Source organism: Bactrocera dorsalis, chromosome 3 (assembly GCF_023373825.1).
Source record: "Bactrocera dorsalis isolate Fly_Bdor chromosome 3, ASM2337382v1, whole genome shotgun sequence".
Classification (NCBI taxonomy): Eukaryota; Metazoa; Arthropoda; class Insecta; order Diptera; family Tephritidae; genus Bactrocera; species Bactrocera dorsalis.
Window position 1 is genome coordinate 67,036,355 of NC_064305.1, and position 21,413 is coordinate 67,057,767.

Genomic DNA, 21,413 nt, shown 5'->3' on the forward strand with positions numbered 1-21,413 from the left:
AACTCGTTGTGGCATAAATTTGTGATTATTTAGTTGAGTTATGGCGAAAAATTGCAAATACGGTTAACTGCAAAAGTCAATTAAAGCCAGCTACATAGCGCAACAGGCTTGCAATGTAATGCAGCAGCAGCGCGCATGTGTATGTGTGTCTGTGTGTTTGAGGGAGGTGGGTTGGCGGTGTGGCGGGCGGTACGGCATGCAGTTGCGCCAGTTGCCAATTTAACATTTTAATCGCTTAATGACGTTTAGTGTCGCTGCTATTGCACTTGTTTTCGCCAACACCATTTTGCTGTTGTTGTTGCTGCTGCCGCTATAAATATTTTATTCTTATTTTTGTATGTTGCAAATCTTTCGAAATTCTGTGCGGCGTTGAAAAACTCAATTTGATTTTCATTTTGACAACTTTTCTTGTGCGCAAACGCAGCCATGCAGCTACAACAAATAAACACACACACTCACATACATACATACGTAGACTAGTGCTCATTGCGCTTGCAGCAGCGCCTGGCCTGTCGTTAGCATTTAACGCTATTCGAAAGCAAGCAAAATTCGCTTATAAAAAGAACAAAAAAAAATTACAAAAACAAGAAAAAACTGCGAGCAACAAACAACAACAGCAATTATTGCATGCAATTAATCTAAAAGCAAAAGCTGATAGCGTACAAAATCACAAACATGTCGCTTGAAATTAAAACAATTTATGCACTTTATGTGACAGAGATAGTGTGGCTTACAACCACAACAAGAGTCGTTGTCGTCGTCGTCGTCGTTGGCGAAGGCGTTGGCGTTGACAACGTTGCTGGCGGCGGCACCGCCAATGATGACCCTCTGCTAACCGAACCACAAGTTATTGGGTATCGACAGTTGTAGCTTTTTTACGCCGCATTTTGCGGTCGCTGTTGCACTTTTATAACTTAAGTATGGTGTGGTGCACGAATTAAGAAAGAAAATTATTGCTCTACAGTGGTACCTCAATATAGCGAACTTAAAAGACTTGAATGTACATCAAGTTTATGTTGTATAATTTTGCAGTACATATTAATTGCAATAATTTGGCGATTTATTTTTCGGGATTCGAATTTTGCAGTACCGAAATTTCGGGATTCAATTTCATTTGGCGGGACTATAAATAGTTTTGAACTTGTTGCACCTCATTTGGTACACGCACAAACAATTATCAAGAAATATCGAAATTTCGGCATAAATTTTGGCCGATCCCGAGTTTACGGGATTATTAACACTTTAAAACTTAATGCACTTTATTTGACAAATTTCATTCTTGTAATCTTTCTTCGCTTAAAATATCTAATATGTTGATTTATTTTTCGGGATTCGAATTTTGCAGTACCGAAATTTCGGGATTCAATTTCACTTGGCGGGACTATTAACAATTTTGAACTTTTTGCACCTCATTTGGTACACGCACAAACAATTATCAATAATATCGAAATTTTGGCCGATCCCGAGTTTACGGGATTATTAACGCTATCAAACTTAATGAATTTTATTTGATGAATTTATTTTATTCAATATTTCTTCATTTAAAATATCTAATTTCCCCATGCATTTTTCGGGATTGAACATTTGTAGTCCCGGAATTTCGGGATTCACTTTAACTTGGCGAAATTATGACACATTTTTGAGTTGGCGGACTTCTTTTAAAATGAACAATAATCAACAAATACCGAAATTTCGGGATATATTTTAGCCAATCCCGCGTTTACGGGATTATTAACATTTTTCAATTTAATGGACTTTATTTCATAAATTTCATGCTATCAATATTTCTTCATTTAAAATATCTAATTTGTCGATTTATTTTTCGGGATTGAAATTTTGTTGTCCCGAAATTTAGGAACTCAATTTCTCGCGGCGAAATTATAAAAAAAATTTAAGTTGGTGGACTTCTGTTAATAATTTCGAAATTTCGGGATTTACTGTCTCTTGAGGAAATTATGAAAAAATTTTAATTTAAAGAACTTCGTTATTATACATAATCAACAAATCCCGAAAATTTCGAGATTCCCTTTCTCTCTCTCTTTGATTAACGGGATTACGAATAAGTTTTAACTTGATGGACTTCATTTTTAATATTTTATTAATTTAATATTTCTTCATTTCATATTTCTAATTAGCAGGTTTAATTTTCGGGACTGTAATGTTGTAGTCCCGAGATTTCGGGACTCACTTTCTGTCGGTGAAATTATGAAATAATTTTAACTTGATGGGGTTTATTTGCAGACGTAAAAAAAAATATCCAAATTTCGGGATTCACTTTAGCTAATACCGAATTGTCGCGATTATGATATATTCGAGATTTGCTTAATTTTTTGGTTTTAATTGATTGTAAAATTTGAAAATTCAGCATTATATCGGCGCACTGTTTTGAATCCGAAATGCCAAGACTTGCAAAATTGAATCCCGACATTATGAGGCTTCAAAGAAAAAGAAAAGGCAAAACTTTATAAATATCCGAGTCGAAACCTCTCCAACCTCTGAAATATGTTAATGATTAATAACTAAATCTTAATGATTTCGAATAAGGTACTTTGTATCGAGTTTCTACTGTTACGGTTTTATAGCGCGTATGTCCACCTATTTGCCCTTAAAAACATATGGTATAGGGATAAGCAGGGCATAGTACTTGTGGTAAGGCGATGAGGTAAATATTTACAATTTTATTCTCAGCAAACTTTATTTTTCAAACTTTACCTTATCTGCTTATAACTTCGTATATCTAATAGGAGTACGGCCTGCGGTTTCTCAGATAAGATCCATAATAATCATGTGGTGTATTTATTCTTCAAAGAAATTTAATACCTTTCATATTATAGGCAAATATTTGTAATTACATACTTAAGGGACTTCCCCGAAGATAAAATTCGTAGGCAACCTCATCAGATTAAATACATACAATTCGCGACACAGTGGCCATTAAGTGGCCTTGATTTTAAAATTTATTTATTTTCCGGTTATAGAAGAAGAAGAAGAACGATTACAAATCGAAAATGTTTGGTTTTTAAACAATTTGAGTGATTTGTGATCATTTTTTTAATTTTTCGACCATATAATGTCGGTCTTCGCATACATTCGTTCTGGAATTTGAACCAAAAATCTGATGTTCGAATATCTAATCAAAGAAAACAACATGAAAAATGTTATTTTTTCTTCAGTAAGGAAATTTTTGTCATGCCGTGAATGGTTTATTCCAAAGAATAGAACTCCACCATTCATTGATAGTCCAACAAAAAGCGAAAAATCCTTTCACTACATAATGGGAAAAAATTTTCATCCATTATATTGACTCATTCGAATATTTTTGGAGATTTTAAGAAGGTGTGTTCCTTGACTGGAATGCAAGGAAGCTATACTAAATATTCTTGTTATTTTTACTTGTGGGTTGGTGGTATTACTGTCAAAGCATTGTCCGATACATAACGATAACGACGTGGGAAAATGCAACATTAAATGAGAGGCCAATGTCCATTCTAAAACTATTTAGTATTTTGAAAAAGTGGGCGTGGATCCGTCCTCTATTTAGTCACTTAAGCGACAGTAACCAAATTCGTTAACAATAATATCCTTTAGCTCCTCTCGACGTTGTGAAAATGAATGAAATCGGAAGGTAACCCCATCCACTCCCCATATAACGGTATTGTTAAAAATACTAAAAGCGCCATAAAACAATATGCCAGAGACATATGTAAATTTTTACCTCCGTGAGGGCATGAGAGAACTTTAAAGGAACTAGGGTAAAAATTGGACGATGAGTGTGGTACCGCCCAGGATTAGGTGAAATGCCATCTCTCGGCACCTGCCTCATCGATTTCCACTAAATTTAATGTTTGGAAATGAATTTCATATTCCTTGATCAAAGTGCCAATATGGACGAAATCGGACTACTAGCACGTCCTCTTCTCATACAACACGATTTTAAATTCCATCAGATTCTTTCACTTTCCAGTACACAAATCAAGAAGCAATTGATATAACGGTCTACAACTTTGCTCGATTGATGTATTTAGAGTATGCCACTTTACATAAATCAAGTACACAAATCAAGAAGCAATTGATTATAACGTTCTACAACTTTGCACGATTAATGTATTTAGAGTATGCCACTTTATGCATAAAAATTGTCCAAATCCAATCAAGCCTTTAGGTACCGAATATGAGGACCCCAGTATCAATAGTTGAGTTTGGACTGAAAAAATCGGTCAATGTATGGGATATACAATTGAAATTCGAAGAGAATCTTTTCCTGATAATAATATAGTATAAAAAAATGGGTTGAATTGGGTCAATACTTCCCTAAGCCCCCTTATATATGTATAATATAAAGATTTTCGAACTTCCGGGTGACTCTATACCGCATTTATCGGCCAATATGTGAATTATTTCAATGAAAATGAGAGAGCCTCTTCTACTCATAACAGCATATGTACATAAGTATGTATGTATGTATCTTTTAGGAAAAAAAGGTAAACTTGACTTAGTCGCCATATAACTAATATCAGGATTTTCGAACATCCGGCTGGCTCTACTCCATAAGTGATTGTATGTGAGGTACTTTATGAATCTCAGGGAACAATTTTCTTTTTGAAGTTTTTTAGTATGTAGGATATTAATAGTATGTGGTATTGGCAAAATACTACGAATTAGTCCCTCAGTTTTTGAGGTATCGAACTGAAGTTTTGCTCACCTCCTTTTCTCTTCTAGAAGCTGCCCATTTGTCAAAATCGTCAACATTGGACTACCATAGGATATGTATGTACTTATATACATATGTGTGTTTTCAAATTATTTGTACTTATTTTCATTGTTGTTGCTGTTGTTTAATTAAAACAAGATAATGCAATTGACAACGTAAAAGCAAAAGTGCTGTTAGCAACAAATAAGCACACAATTTCTTACACTTTCCAACGCCAGCAATAATATTCAAAATACAAAAAAAAAAACCAACAAAAAGAACACACAAATAAAACGCAATCACAGTTATATTGCGGTTAAAAAGCGCTCAGCGACAATAAACACATCAAGAGCAATTCGACATACTTTACATACATACCATATATGTACATATGTATGTACATGTGCATAACGGCAGCTAGCATTTACAGCAACAATAACAGTAAACATAATAATAATACTAAGAGCTACTACCCAACTTACTGCGCACTGTGACAATAATAATAATTATAATAATCGTAAAATTCGACTTCGCACAAATGATCTGCAACGACACCTGCCTCTTTCCCCTCCTCTCCTGCTCGCCCTCCACTGTGATGCGCTACCGACCATTGCATGGCGTGGAAATAAGACAAAAAGTGCAGATGTGCAGATGGCCATAAATGTGTCTATACATATGTATATAATAATGTATAAATATACAAGGTGCGTTCCAAAGTAAACAGGACTTGAAAAAAAAACAGAACACATTTTTTCGGCAAAATCAATTTATTTTATTCAAAATAGTTTTCTTTTGCTTCAATACAGCTTTTCGCACGGTCCAAAAGCATGTCGAATGAGTGTTTTAGCTCGTTGGTCGATAAGGCCGCCAGTATGCCGGTGCAAGCCTTTTGAATGGCCTTTAAATCTGCATAACGCTTTCCTTTCACGGGCAAATGCACTTTTCCGAAAAGGAAGAGAGTGGGGAGTGGTTAATGGTTAAAATGTGATTTTTGGTCTAATAATCGGTCACAAGCGTCGATCGATGAGAACAATTTTTTGTCGCCAGTCAACACGTGCACACACCTTTCGTAAACCCAAATGTTCGGTCAAAATGCGATAAATCGATGTTTTGGAGATGTTCAATTCCATTTCCATGAATTTCAATGATGATTTCGGCTGATTTTTGATGAATTCACGCACAGTTTCGATGGAATTTCCGGTGATCACGGACTTTGATTGGCCCACATGTTGATCGTCATTTATGTCCTCACGACTACTTTGAAAACGTTGAAGCCACTCGTGCACTCTGCTACAGGATAGGCAATCATCGCCATAAACTTGTTTCATCAGTTGAAAAGTTTCGGTAAAAGCTTTACCAATTTTCAAACAATATTTAATGTTGGCTCTTTGTTCGAAGCTTATTTTCGCACCGATAACACAGACATGCTGACACTTAAAACGCAATAACTTCACTTCCAATCAAACAAATGTCATGCAATTCTCGCTGGATACTTGATAAAGACAGCAGATTCTCACGCACCAGTCGACATATAGATGACGCCACCAGGGGGCGCTAGGTTCAAAAAGTCCTGCTTACTTTGGAACGCACCTTGTATATTTTTAAATGATTTTATAGGTTTCCAATCTTAGCAAACATTCCAATCATGCTTTCTGTCGATTGTTGAGTATAATCACAGTTATGTTCAAAAACCTGACCAAACCTTTTTGCCCGTGTAATTTCCTATACACAACAAAGAATACATTATTTGTTGATCCGATCTATAATTGTTTTTTTAGTTCATATGTACATCATCATAGAAATTATCCGCACTCTAAATATCTTCTATAGATTGAGCTGGAAGGGACATTTCTCTTGAAGGATCTTAAGGCCGTAACCACTTGACAACGTCTGTTGTGTTTAACATAGGTAGGTGTCTGCGCCAGTACCAATTGGCATCGTGGAGTGGACACACTAACCACCTTTGTAGAGTCCGAGGTCCATCTAAATCACCTGCAGATCGGTTTCAATGCAACTCCATATTAAACTGATAAAGTGTCAGTTCTTTCCGCATTCGGGCTTTAATCACAACCACCACGATACTCCCCGAAGGTCTAGTCCGCGTGAGCAGGTTGGAGCGGACTCTAAGAGTTCCTGCTCCCCGTGATACCAGGATTAAGTCTCCGGTCAGAGCTCGTATCCTAAACTACTACCACATCGGCTGAAGAACATCGGGCATTCTGTAATAACATGCCCCCATTCCTCGAACTGTGCCCCACACAAACACTCCGACCTATCAGATAGGTGCAGAAAACTCAGACTGAGACAGAATCTGAAGTCTGGGTTACCCCACCATACAGGGGCTCCTTAAGTGGCACAGACCACAAACAAGCCATGATATATGGTGCGAACAGCACGACGTCAGATACTCCAATCACTCTGACTGCATCATATATTTGATGCTAATCGTTCACCCGAACAATCGGTGGACGAACCGATGACACAAGAAGTTCATGACGATATCTTACGATTTACTCAAGCCACAGCTTTCACAGACTGACGGAGGATGGACAGACAGACAGTCACTCAGAATCCCACTCGTCTTATCCTGATAACCCTATATCTACTTCGATTAGTTTTATGTGATACAAACAACCGAGTGAGTGGCTGAGTTGAAAGTCCTTGGTCTTATGAAAATCTGGGATCTGCCCATGTTTTGAAACGGCCGTTACGGTAAAATTATGTTCCTAACCAGAAAAAAGTCCTCTTCAGACCGTGTCGAAAGCTCTTGGTCTTCTGAAAATCCGGGATCTGTCCATTTTTTGACGCGGTCGTCAGTGCAAACTTATTTAATAGGCTAATTAAGGCCTATTCGGACCATGTCGAAAATCCTTGGTCTTCTGGAAATCCGTAATCCGTCCATCCGACCCAGCCGTCACTGTAGACTTATACTACTAACCAGATACTGTGCTAAGGCTTATTCGGACCTAATCAAAAGTTCTTGGTCTTCTGAAAAACTGGGATCGGGTCCATGTTTTGACGCGGCCGTCACTGTAGACTTATATCCGGGACTCGACACTGTCACTGTAGACTTATTTTAACAGCTAGAAAGGCCTATTCGGACCGTGTCGAAAGTCCTTGGTCTTCTGAAAATCCGGGATCCGTCTATGTTTTGATCCGGCCGTCACTGTAGACTTATTTTTACCAACCAGAGATCGGGCTAAGTAAGGCCTTTTGTATAATTAAAGAAATGGATGTTTCCCAACAAAAATCTCTACCACCTCCATACAACTCTACTTTATATGTACATATGTATGTATATGTAAGTATGTAGTAAACAAATGTTAAACTGAGTGTTAGCATGCACGACTGTTATGAGCGTCACGCCTTCCTCCATGTTTTTCGCACGAGTTCGTGGAATGTATAGAGCAGTCTCACTGATACCTTTTGTGATTACAAAAAGACAGCCACAACAAAAAAGCTTCAAAACAATTATTAATAATAAAGGCCTGTATTATATTTCGATTCAAAAACAAAGAAAAAAACACCAATTGTTTGGAAGCAGCGGCGCAAAAATAACGACCTTGCCGAAGGCAGTCTCTCAACCTCATTTCGGCAACCAAACACAATTATAACCTGCAGACCAGCAAAGTGTAAAAGTATCAAATAGAAAACAAACGTTAAGGTATTGTTTTTGTAATTTTTATTTTGTAGGTATTTTTTTTAATAATTTTTTGTTGTATTTTTTTTTGGCCTTTTTAATTTTTTTATGTGTTTTTTTTTATCAATTTTTTTTACATACTTTTTTTTTGTTTTGACGTATTTTTACCTTTAATATTTTTCATATTTTTTTCTTTTTAAGTTTTGCAATTTTTTGTTTTTATATTTTTTTCTGATCTTTTACAGCTACATGCCGCGCAAAGCGTTTTACAAGCATTTATTTTGCAAAAAAATTATTTTTCACCATTACGCTTCTGCATTGTGACCATTATGTGTTTTGCTGTTGTTGTTGTCGTGCCAAAGTATCAAATTTCGTTGGTTGCGCGCTGCAGGCGGGTGGCGCGTCGCTGCTGTCGCTAACCTGGTGCTGCCGCGTGGACTCATAAATAACACGCGAAAGGCTTGGCACTTGCATACCGCGGCGCCGACTGACTGCCTGACACCTCTTTATGTTAAACATCAATTTTGCATTTGTTGCGATTTGCACTCGAACTCACACACACACACAATCACATGCATCTAAATGCAGTATAACGGCACTGCTGTAAATGAAATGATTTCAGCAAAAAAAAAAAACAATAATAATAATAGTTTAACTATCCAAACGTCATAACAAATGTCAACGTCGACGCTAAGCGCCAGCTCTACGTAAGCAGCGACGCCGACGCCGCAGCTTCAGCGCTTCAAAGTCGTATTGACCAACCCAATCAAATTAAAGATTTATCTAAGATTGCTAAATGATCGCGTAAATACACGATGCAAGTACATATGTACATGTATATGCTTGTATTTACATGTGTTTGTGTGCATGTACATATGTATGCTAGTATGTCTGTGCCAGCCCAACGCTTGTACGTAACAAGTGACCTTACTTCAACAATTGGCATAACTGCTATCTAACTCAGGCGAATTGTTGGCCTCTCAAGCGAATGTGCAGATATTAAATGCTTAGCATTCAGTTGTATGTGTGTGTGTGTGCGAAAAAATTTAAAATATAATTACAGCTGCAATGCATGTTTTAGTTCAGTTTTTTTTTTTAATGTTTCATGTTTATGGTGTGGCCATTGGGCAATGCAAGCGTGGTACTTTCAGCACTTTGCCCAAGAAGTGCATAACTTCAGACTGGGAAAATTCATTTTAACACAAATATCTACATACATATATTAAAAAAAGAAAAAAACATGAACTTCGGTTGCACCGATGCTAGAAGAATACCCTTCACAAGTAAAAGAATTTCTATACAAGAAATAGATTTTATTCGTTCGGTTTGTATGGCAGCTATGCGTTGTTATGGTCCAATCAAAACATTTTTTTTCAGATATTATTGTATTACCCAATATAATAATTTTTGCTAAAGTTGGTGACGAGACCTTCTCAAATGAAATAGTTTTCCATACACGAACTTCATTCCGATCGTTCAGTTTGTACGGCAGCTTTATGCTATAGTGGTCCATCCTAAACGATTTCTTCAGAGATTATGGGGATGCTTTGTACAACTGGGTATGACAAATTTCGAGAGGATACCTCGCTTTCTATACAAGCTTTTACCTCCGATCGTTCAGTTTGTACGGCAGCTATAGACTATTGTGTTCCGTTATCGGCCATTCCGACAAATGAGCAGCTTCTTGGAGAGAAAAGCACGGGTGTAAAATCTCAGATCGATATCTCAAAAATTTCGCGACAAGATCATATACAATAGAGACGGGAGACAGACGAACATGGCTTAACATCATAGAACATCATGCTGATCATTTATATATACTATACCTATCCTTTATAGGGTTTCTGACATTTTAACGTTCATTACTCGACGAGAACTTAAAAAGATTAGAATCATATTTCATATTTAATGAACTTATAGATCCTAGACTTGCTTAGTTTCATTATTGAATACTGATTCATGAAAGCGAGAATTATAAAGAAATATCCATTTCGAGACTCTACTTTTTTTAAAGAAAAAACACAGAAACTTTAAATGTAAAAAGCAATATTTATTTTTTTTGAACTCTTTTAACTCTTTCAAATGTTGGCCGCGGCTGCGTCTCAGATGGTCCATCCGTTGAGTTCAATTTTCAATAACTCGCTTGAGCATTTCGACTGTAAACTGGTGAATGACACACGTGATGTTTTGCTCCAAGGCTTGAATCGAATCGGGATTGTCCGCATAGACTTTAGATTTTACATATCCCCGCAGGAAAAAGCCTAACGGTGTGATATCATAAGATTTTGGTTGCCAATCGACCGGCCCAAAACGTGAAATTATCTTTTCACCGAAGTGTGCCCTCAATAAATCCATTAATTATTGCGATGTGTGGGTAGTGCCGCCGCCTTGTTGAAACCAAATGTCGCCGGGATCTCGAGCTTCAATTTCAGGCTACAAATATTCGGTTATCATGGCGCGATCGCCACTGACGATTACGTTCCCACCGGCATCATTTCTGAAGAAATGTGGATTGATGATTCCACCGGCTCAATAACCCCACCAAACTGTTGTTTTACTCGATGAAGTGACAGCTCTTGAGTCTCTTCAAGTTGAACTTCGTCCCAAATGCGGAAATTTTGCTTGTTTAGATACCAATGGAGCCAGAAAAGGGCCTCATCGCTGAACAAAATTTGACTCCAAAACGTCGAATCTTCTTGGAACTTTTCAAGAGCCCATAGAGCGAAGCGACGTCGCTTAGGAAAGTCGAGTGGTTTCAATTCGTGCACAAGCCGTATTTTGTACGCTTTCAATTTAAGATCCCGACGAAAAATGCGCCAAGTCGTTCCATACGTCAGTCCGAGTTGCTGCGAATGGCGCCGAATCTACTCTCACACACTTTCAGCTGCGGCTGTTATATTTTCTTCACTGCGTGCTGGACGTGGTTTATGCGGTCGAATATTATCCAATAATGAATTCTGGGTCTCAAGACGGTTAATGGAGTTGTGAATAGTACACTCGGTAGGCCGATTACATTGACCATAAGTTGAGCGAAGGAAGCGAAGCACATTCTTCGAAGAAGGTGAATTTTCGTAATAATGTCGAACGGTTTGTAAACTTTGTTCAGGCAAAAGTCTTTCTGTGATAAAATGTCAAACAATACTGAACAAAAATAACATGACGGCTTGACACGACTCATGCGTGATCTCTCAAAAAAAAAGGCTATTGAAAAAGTACCTCTACTTGGATCACCCGTTATTATTATCTACATCAACATCACTCATAATTTAATTGCTACTGTTCGCACTCCAATTGTTATAGTTTTTTTTAACAATTGACTAGTGATTACTCACTGCATTGTTTGACAGCACTCAAGTCAGTACTCAAGATTTTACCCAATAAAAAAATATGTATGTATATAAGTATGTATGTAAAAGCATTTTTAAATATCGTTTTGGCATTCCGGCGCTTTGTTACATTCTGGCAAATCATTGTTTACCAAGAAAAGATCATTAAGAATTATGAAGTTCTACGCAAACAGCAAAAGAAAAAAATGTTTACTCAAGCTTTGTTCCGTTTGCTGCATTTTTGTATACAGTAAATGTCCATGTACATACATACCTATGTGTGTATTTGTATCTGATTGTGCGTTTAAACTAATTTATCGAATGTATTTAAATTTCTTCGCGGCACAAATTCGCTCACGGAAGTCTTAAGTCGGAACCTTCACATGACTTTTCCGCATTTTTTGAGTTGAATGCGTTGGCTTGTATACATACATACATACATAGTAAAGCATATGTTTACAGTTATAAATATATATTAACTGTTGCGGTTATCTGAAGTTCACGGTGATGAATTTGAGAAAAGTTTGCGCGTTTTTTGAGGTCAAAATGAGGAGTTTTTTAACTTATTGAGAGTGAAGCACTTGGGGAAAATTATACTACTATGATCAAAAAATAGGTAAGACTTTGTTCGTAATTTTAAAATTCTTAATTAATTCTGCAAAATCTATGTCGTCCCACTCAAAGTGATTCCCCTTGGCCCCAATACATATGGGTCAACGTTTTCTTACAACCTTCGAAACAGTTGTTAAAATCTATTGCCGGAATAGCCTTCAATGCACGTAGCGTTTCACGTTTAATGTCTTGAATTTACTCTAAACGGTTTCCCCGGAGCTCAAACCCACGGTCGTGCCAAATAGCCAGAAGTCACACGGAGCTAAATCAGGCGAATTCGGTGGTTGTGGCACGATATTGGTTGCAAATTTGGCGAAAAACTCACAAAGAATCTATACAGTATGCGACGGTGCATAATCGTGTTGCAAAAACCAAGAGTTGTCGGTCCATATCTCCGGCCTCTTTTTGCAAACAGCTTCGCGCAAATGACGCATAACACTCAAATAGTGTGCCTTGTTGACAGTTTGGCCGGTCGGAAGGAATTCAGAGTGCACCACACCTCGATAATCGAAGAACATAAGCTTGATTTTTGACCTGCTTTGATGTGGTTTTTTTCGGTTTCGGCTCACCTTTGTCACGATATTGGTCCGATTGATCGTCTGTTTTCGGGTCGCAAACATAGATCCAAGACTCATCGCCAGTAATAATATGTTTCATGGCATCCTATTAGTCGGAAAGCATTGTTTTATGGACGTTAACGCGCACTGTTTTTCGAAAAATTTAAGTGATTGTGAAACCAATCGTGCTTTCACTTTTTTCAGACGCAAATGATCTTTTATAATGGTTTTCACTAATGCTTTCGATAAACCAACGATATCAGTCCCAAGGCAATGCACCGCATCAGCAGTCAGTGACAACGAAGACAAAAATCTATGAATTTGGCTTCGAATTGTTCCCGTATCTACCGTGATCTTCATCTCTGACCCACAGCGATTATTTCCTGTCCTAAGATCTCAAAAGGATGCTCGCTGGGAAGAAATTTTAGTCGATTAAAGCGGTGATCGCCAAAACTTTGGACTATTTTGAAGCAAATAACAAATCGTACTACAAAAATGGTATCGAAAAGTTGGAGTGTCGCTGTAATCAGTGTATCGCTCTTGAATCGCTCTTGAAGGGAACTATCTTTAATAAACGGGAACTTTTTAATTGACGTGTTGTAATATCAGTTCGGTTTTGGAAAATAGGGATGATTAAATTAAGAAATGAGGAATGCATCGCGACCCTAAGTCTATTGTCTATTGTGTATTGTGGGATGTTTCGAAGTAAATAGCCAAATCAAAATACCATGTCTTCTTCTGCTTCTGCGAAAAACATAGCTGTGTCCTTGCTTCTGCTCGCGTTGTGATATTTTCTAACTGTTAGCTCTTTTCTTTTCGTTTGTGTCTTCGTTTCAAGCCGCTATTGTCATGCGAGAGGGTTTACTCTAGTCCTCATGTGAGGTTGTGTTCAGAGCCAGTCAGGAGTTTTCTCAACGGAACCAATATGCCCAATTTAATGGTAACATGCTTCGAACGTATTGAAAGACCTGGTAGGGTTTTAACAAAACGAAGCCAATTGTGATAGTAGCTTAGCAGCCATTTCAGCTTACTAAAGTGACAGAATACCACTCTCACCATTCCGAAAGCAAAATTGTTCATATCAGTATTTTCCAGTATACCTTCAACAGGATTTTACTGGTCTTAATCCTGATGGGAGCGAGGCTGGGAGGTTGCAAAATAATTATAGTTTGTAGTATGTGCGAGCTGCGTTCGTTTTTGGACCGATTTCACGCGAAGCTTGGAGAAGTTTGACCCGATTTCACTCCTTTTTAGGTAGAAAAGACCGCTTTTATCAGAAAAAGATTCTCTATGAATTGCAATAACATATCTCAGAAGTTTATCTGAAGTTGCTTTTTATCGTTTAGAGGCACTGTGATCCACATATTGGGTATATGGGGGCTTGTAATGTTACCCTCCGGTTCCGACAATTTGTTGACCTTATGCTCTCAACACATTCTTTTTATTTATTTTGGAACTTTGCGTCGTTATCTTCATTGGTATTTAAGTTGTATACTGTAAAATGGGCAGTAGGCGTGGTGGAGTCCAATGTCGCACATTTTCACGGATCAATATTGGACTGTTAAGATAATTTGGTGCATATTGGTCGATCAGTTTCTTAGATATCCGATTTCACCATCTATAAAATGGGCGGTGCCCATCATTCAATTTTGATACCGACTTCTATGAAGCCCATTCGTATCAACTCGCGTGTAAATTTTAATGCCTCTGTTCACTATCCAAATCCAAAAGTGAGGCTGCAGAACTCCATTCAATATTATAATTACTATATTATTTCTTAACCACCTGATCGAATAACTGTATTTGCAAAACTTTGGCATAACGGTAAAAGTGAATGGCAGCAATTTACATGATATCAACACTCTCAAATTGCCGTAAGACTCGACATAAGTATCTACAAATAGATCTATTGATGCCGAAACCTTTAGCCAGCCGCCACAATACATAACGGTACAGTATATTGGAAGCGATGAAATCCAATACATGCGCCCAACACTTCAAAAAAAAAAAAATCTGAAAAAAAAGCAACAAAAATATTTTATGCGTGTGCAATGCACAATTGTGTGTTGTTGTTGCTACTATTTCCTGTGTATGTGACTCTCTGACGGCAAACATGAAACCCCCAAAAACCAGAGGCCCAAAAAAACTGCGAAAAACAACAACAACAACAAAAATTTCTTAATAAGCGACAAACACGCGTAATTATTGGCCCGCAATGTAATTTATACGAGGCTTAATTTAGCCAATTATTGCTGTTGTTGTAGTTGCAACTATTATTTTTTCGCTTGTTGTTGTTGTATACTTAAATACGCGCTGATAACTTGACTGAAAACGAGACAATGCTTTGGCAATAGAATGCACCACCTCAACTAACAACAGCAACAATGTTCAGAGCCCAACAACCACAATAACACCAGCAACAACAACAACAGCTATACAAAATCAAATAGACGACAATAATTCCAGCAACAAAATCATTTACAAATACAAAAAATAACCAAATTAACAACAACAACAACAAAGGTGGAATGCCGCACCGAAAAAATGTTTCGAATGGCTTTTCAGCTGTTTGGCTCTCCGGGCGCTATGCGTGTTGTCTTTGATCAACAACAAAATATTATACAGAGGTATATGCTATGTTGTTGTTGCTATTCTTGCATTATATGTTTGCCACAAAAGTGAACAAACGGCCCAACAACGTAATGCAGACTTTGTTAAACCTGTAAAATTGGTTTTAAGTTTCAAGGACTTTCAGTGGACATTCACTTTTCGGTCGGTTTCAATCGCAGCCAACCAACAACCAACCAACCTCACCGTCAGCACGAGTGAACGCCAACAGAGTGAACATGTGCGCGCGCATGCGCACGCTGGCAAATATTTGTGCATGTGGTTGTGCCTGCTGGTGCTACTAGTTAAACAGTTCGGTTCAACTTGCAGTTAAATAGACATACTTAAGAGCACAGCAACTAGCTGATAACCCCATGAGCAAAAAACTTTGGAAAATTCAAAAATTGCTTTAAAAAATAATGTTCGAAAAAAGAAAAATTTCAAAAATAATATGTTTAGCCAAAAATGATTTCGTACCTATTTTTGTATCTAATTTCGGTATTTTTGTACCGAATTTCGAATTTTAATTTCATTTATTTTTCTTTTTATGACAAAATTTGTAAAATACTGAATTGTCAATCATCCCTGAATGTTTTTTACAAAAGTTGAAATATTGATAATGTTGATTTGTGTACCGAATTTCGAAAATCGATATTTTAAAGAAGCTTTGGGTTTTTTGGTCACAAAACGTAATAAAATACTGAATTTTTTATTACTTCTGAAAGGTGTTTACTCATTTAGAAATTATGATAAAGTTAATTTGGGTACCGAATTTCGAAAATAGTTTTTTTAAAGAAGTTCTTGAGTTTTTGAATTTAAAATGTCAAAATATTTTCCGGTTATGAAACATCAAAGTGTTTTATTATATAATTTAGTATCTGATTCCGGTATTAATTAAATACTGAATGTTGTATCACTTCTGTAAGGTGTTTAGTAATTTCGAAATAATGAAATTTTGATACAGTTTATTTGGGTACCGAATTTCGAAAATAGATTTTTAAAGAAGCTTTTGAGTTTTTGCATTGTTGTAATATATTCCATTTACGAAATGTCTGAGTGATTTCTTAAGTAATTCAGTACCTATCTTATTTCGGTATTTTTGTATCGAATTCCTGTCGCCACTATATTCGGTACGCACTTTTTTAAATTTTTTTAGTCATTACTTGACGTAAGCACCTATTTCTAAGTATGTTTTTTGTAAAACAATTAGAAAGTTTATCACCAAAGTTTGACTAAAATTAAAATTGGCACTTTTGTACCGTGATTGGATATCGGCTGCGATATTCAGCGCTTAGTTGCTGAACTAAACTTTTTGTAATAATTTAAAAAACAATGTTGTAAAAGGCAACTGGTGTCATATTAATTTGTTACAAATTCTCGACCGTTTTTTATACCGAATTTCGAAAACAGATTTGATAAATCAATTAATTCTTACATTCAGAAAAACGGCTACAAGCCGATGTTTTGGATGTTTCCCTCAAAGCTTTTGAAGTAAAATTCTCGAAAATTCTAACTAGCAATATTTTTGTACCGATATTCGGTACTATTGTTTTATTTTATTTTGTTGTAATTTTACTTAATTAAACAAAACAAATTCACGAACACATAATTTTCGTTCTTTGTACCGATATTCGGTACTATTATTTATTTTAAATTTTATTTTAAATACAATTTTTTAAACAGAAAAAAAATTCTCGAAAACTCAATAACTTTTTTGTACCGATATTCGGTACTAATATGTTTTTATAATTCAAAGTACATAGTTGCACTTTAACTATTAACCAGACTAATACTAAATATCCTAAAAATCGTTGTTTATTGGGTAACAAGTACACATACATTTTTAAGTACTATACAATCTAATTTATACCGTCTGCAGTTGCACTAGGTTGTCGCTTTGTGGTCTAAAAAGCCTACCAGTTTGATTGTACGGAATCAACGAAATTCAAGTTACAGAGCCTCTAGCACCGTCACAAACACATATGAACCTAGGTATATGCACGTTTCTAGTCACTTAGTTCGCTTGTCTTGAGTTTACTTGCTTGTGGATTTTGCATAGCAAATCAAAGCATTAAATTACAATTTTGTCACTTACTTTGACATACAAACATTACTTACTTAGTTATGTACTTTCAAACACATATACAAAAAACAGTCGTTCCCAACTCTTAAAAACGAAAAAAATATAGAAATTTGCAAAAACAAAATAAAAATATTAAATAAATTTAGTGAAATTAAATTATTTTAATTTTTTATACTTAACTTAAATTTTTAATTCTTTTTAAAAAATTTTAAATTTTAATTTTTTTTTAACCATAATTTTTGTTGAAGAAAAACTTCATTCAGTCGGCGAATATTGATGTATGCTGTCAGATTCATCTTCGCTGAAAAAGTTCTACCAGTACAATACTATTTGCTAAAAGTCGATACTAGGGTGGTCCAAATTTTCGTAATGTATTTAATTATATATTATAAATATATATATTTTTAAAGCTAAAGCTTACCACATACATCAATGGTTGTTATAAAAAATTACATATTTTTCAAAGCAAAGTGTTCCACCCTAATATGTTATTATTTTTTAAATTTTTTCTTATATAAATCTTCATAAGAAGTCAGTTAAGAAACATTTTTTTTCTTAAAAAAAAGTGACCCACCCTAATATTCATAAATATAATTATATATATACTCAGCTTACGTCATTTCAGCGCCATTCAACTTAATGTTAGCTCTATAATTTGAGTGCATTAATCCTATCTTCTCATATCTCATATGAATGGAGCTTTGAAATATGGTGTTGTATCCTCAGGCAAGGAACCCTTTGTGCGCACATTGACAGCCAGACATAAATCTTTTAGCGCCAATGATTTATAAATAGATGAAAATGATACCGTTAAATAATGATTACTCAGTTGGCTTGTAAGTCATTAGTACACATATTTCGTGGAAAAGAACACTTAAAAGCAGACAAATGCATAGTAGATTGAAGATAATGCTGCAAACTGTAAACTGGTAGCTCTGACTGGTTTATAGTAAAAAATATATTTTGTCAAAAAATGGAAACTATACACTACCGTGCTTGGCTTGCAAAAAATGTTGGCTTTTAACTTTTAACCTAATTTTACTCTAACGAAATTGCTGAGCTCAGATTCTTGGAGGCCAGAAATAAATAACCCTTCTGTTTAGCTAGTCATAAGATTTTGTCTCACATGGCTGGAGCCTAGGTTAGGGTTAGGTAAGATGGATTTATTTTTCATTCTCGCCAGCTTGGTGGGATGTCTGAAGGTATGCGGTGCAAGTGTTTAAATCTTGACCTCCCAAATTCGGGGCAGTCATGAAGGAAGTATTGAGTTGTTTCCATCTTATCTTCTTCCATACAGCTTCTTACTGCGTGGACGCTAATAGGGCAATGGCCTGATAAAAGCCCCAAAACTAGGAAAAAAGTGTCGATCGATTTTGGGACAAAATTCTTTTTGGACAGCGCATGCGCCGATGATGGCACTGCGCTGGCCAAGCTTCCGCGAAGCTCAGCTATGTAGTAGTAGAACACAAGTGGATACGGGAGCACCGACAAGTTTCTGTCCGTCTGCTACCTTAATGACTGCAACCTCGTCCTGGAACGCACTGCAATGGTCAGGAAGTCTGAAGCTGAAGTTGATAGAGAGCTCCGACAGTAGACCCCTCCACCAACCTTCCCCCCAAGCTTTGAACCAAGCTTTCCTTAAAGAAGCTCACTGCATCTTTCCTCGAACGACTTTTTCCCACCCACAACTCACTTGCCGGTATATGGGTAAAGAAGGAGCCGCCAGAGTTCGGTTTGGAGGATGATGAGATGCTGGAACATTATCTACTATATATATAGGAAACGGTGGGGATCCTGCATTGTATATATATATAAATATATATAAATTATCAGGGTGCCGAATTGTATATAAGCGAACTCCGTCAGTCTCTCCTTTTTTGACATATTGATCTGAAATATTGTGCACGTCATTTCCTCCCTAAGAAGCTTCTCAGAAACGTATCGGAACACTTTTCATTGATAGTATTTTTTTTGTGGCGGGTCCTAAACCCTAGGGAGGGGTGGATACTTGATCTAAGACCAGAAGTCGTGAGCTGTTTGAGTCATTAGTAGAAGAATTGTTTCTGGCCACTCCCAAGCGAATGGCGGTCAGTGAACTTTCCTCACTTGCCTGAACTTCTACAAATGGCTCCATCCTCCAACTGCCATGCCAATAAACTCAAGTCTTTATATGGAAAACTTTTTTATTTGAAAAACCACCTTCACGAAATTTTAGCAAATTTTAGTTAGATCGGACCACTATAGCATATCAAGTTCTTGTATGGAATGTTTTCATTCGTCCCATTTATGAACGATATTATAGCCTCAGTTTAACCAAAGTTAAAGTTCTTTGTTGTTTTTTCTTTATCTCTATAACCACATTTATGTATCTCTCTATACTTATATCTTAATCTATAATTATCTCTATCTTTACCTTTATCTATACCTTTTATCTATATTTATTTTTCTCTTTAAATTTATCTGTAGCCGTTTTTTCATCTTTACCCCTAACACTTCACCCTTTTTGGCATTCTACGAACTCTCGTGCCTTTCATTTCTGAATCCGCTTTATTTGAGCAAAATTATTTATGCCTAAAAGCCAACCAATCCATTTCGACATTCATAACTGTCAGATAATTGCACGAACGACGCCCAATGATGGCCTACTTCACGCACTAAATTAAGTTGCTGCTGGTGTCTGCAAACAGAAACCTATTGACAAGTGCCATAAATATTTATATGCGACGGTAGATATACATACATGTGTGTGTGTGTTGACATGCGAAACAAGTGGTCTGGAGGACTTTTACCTTAAGAATAAGCGTTTGAATGCAATTACCAACGAAAACCAAACTAGAACTTAATTAATGCGCCTACAATCAAAAATGCATAAGCCTACATATGTATGTGTATGCATGTGTGTATATATGTATTTATGTATAAAATAGGTAAAAAAGGCATTTGATCAAAATGCGTGCAAATACCTGTAAAATTTGCCCGACTTCTTTGGCTGGGCGAATTGGTAGCATTCAAGGGTGTTGGCAGGCAGCACAAGTGAATGTGGTGAACGGTACTTTTGGTTATAGATACATGTGCATGTGTATATGAAAATAAACTGCATTCAACCTTACTAGATCAGCTATATTTGGTGACAATTTTCGGGATCTGGTATCATATTTTTAACTAAATCAGGACACAATAGACCTAAGGTCGCGGGGCAAATCTCAATTAATTTTTATTCTAAATCCCGATCCAATTTATATTTTTTAAAGCAAACGTAAACTTTTGTTCCTTTCAGTAGATAAAATTTAATATTAATAAATTTTTAAGCTAGACCCGAAAATTTTTCGGGATCCCGAAATCCCGAAAATTAAAAATTGCCACAAAATTTAATATTACGCAATTTGATAATAATAAATTATTGGCTAGTCCCGATTTTTTTTTTTACTAAATGCCGAAGTGTCAGTATACACAGTCTTTAAGCGCAAAACGTAAAGGTATTGATAATTTCAAAAGATAAAATTGAATATTAATAAATGATTGGCCAATCCCGAAAAAAAATTTGTTATTATTAAATTATTGGCCAATCCCGAAAAAAATTCGGGATCCCGAAAAACTAAAATTGTCACAAAATTTAAAACCTCGCAATTCAGTAATAATAAATTAATTGGCAAGCCCTGAAACTTTGCAGTTTAACTGAATCCCGAAGTGTCAATAAAGTTTTTCAGCGCAAAACGTTAAATTATTGAACATTTCAGAAGATAAAATTTAATATTAATAAATTGTTGGCTAATCCCGAAAAACAAAAATTGTTACATAACTTAATAATACGCAAATTAATATTAATAAAATTCAACATTAATAAATTGTTGGCTAATCCCGAAAAAAAATTCGGGATCCCGAAATCCCGAAAATAAAA

At 36.2% G+C, this 21,413-nt stretch overlaps 1 protein-coding gene across 1 annotated transcript in view; it reads left to right on the top strand.

The window, feature by feature from the left end:
- The window catches only part of LOC105228979 (terminal nucleotidyltransferase 5C), a 294,705-nt gene that overhangs the window by 53,862 nt on the left and 219,430 nt on the right, over positions 1 to 21,413 (top strand). The gene's annotated exons all lie outside the window — the stretch shown is intronic.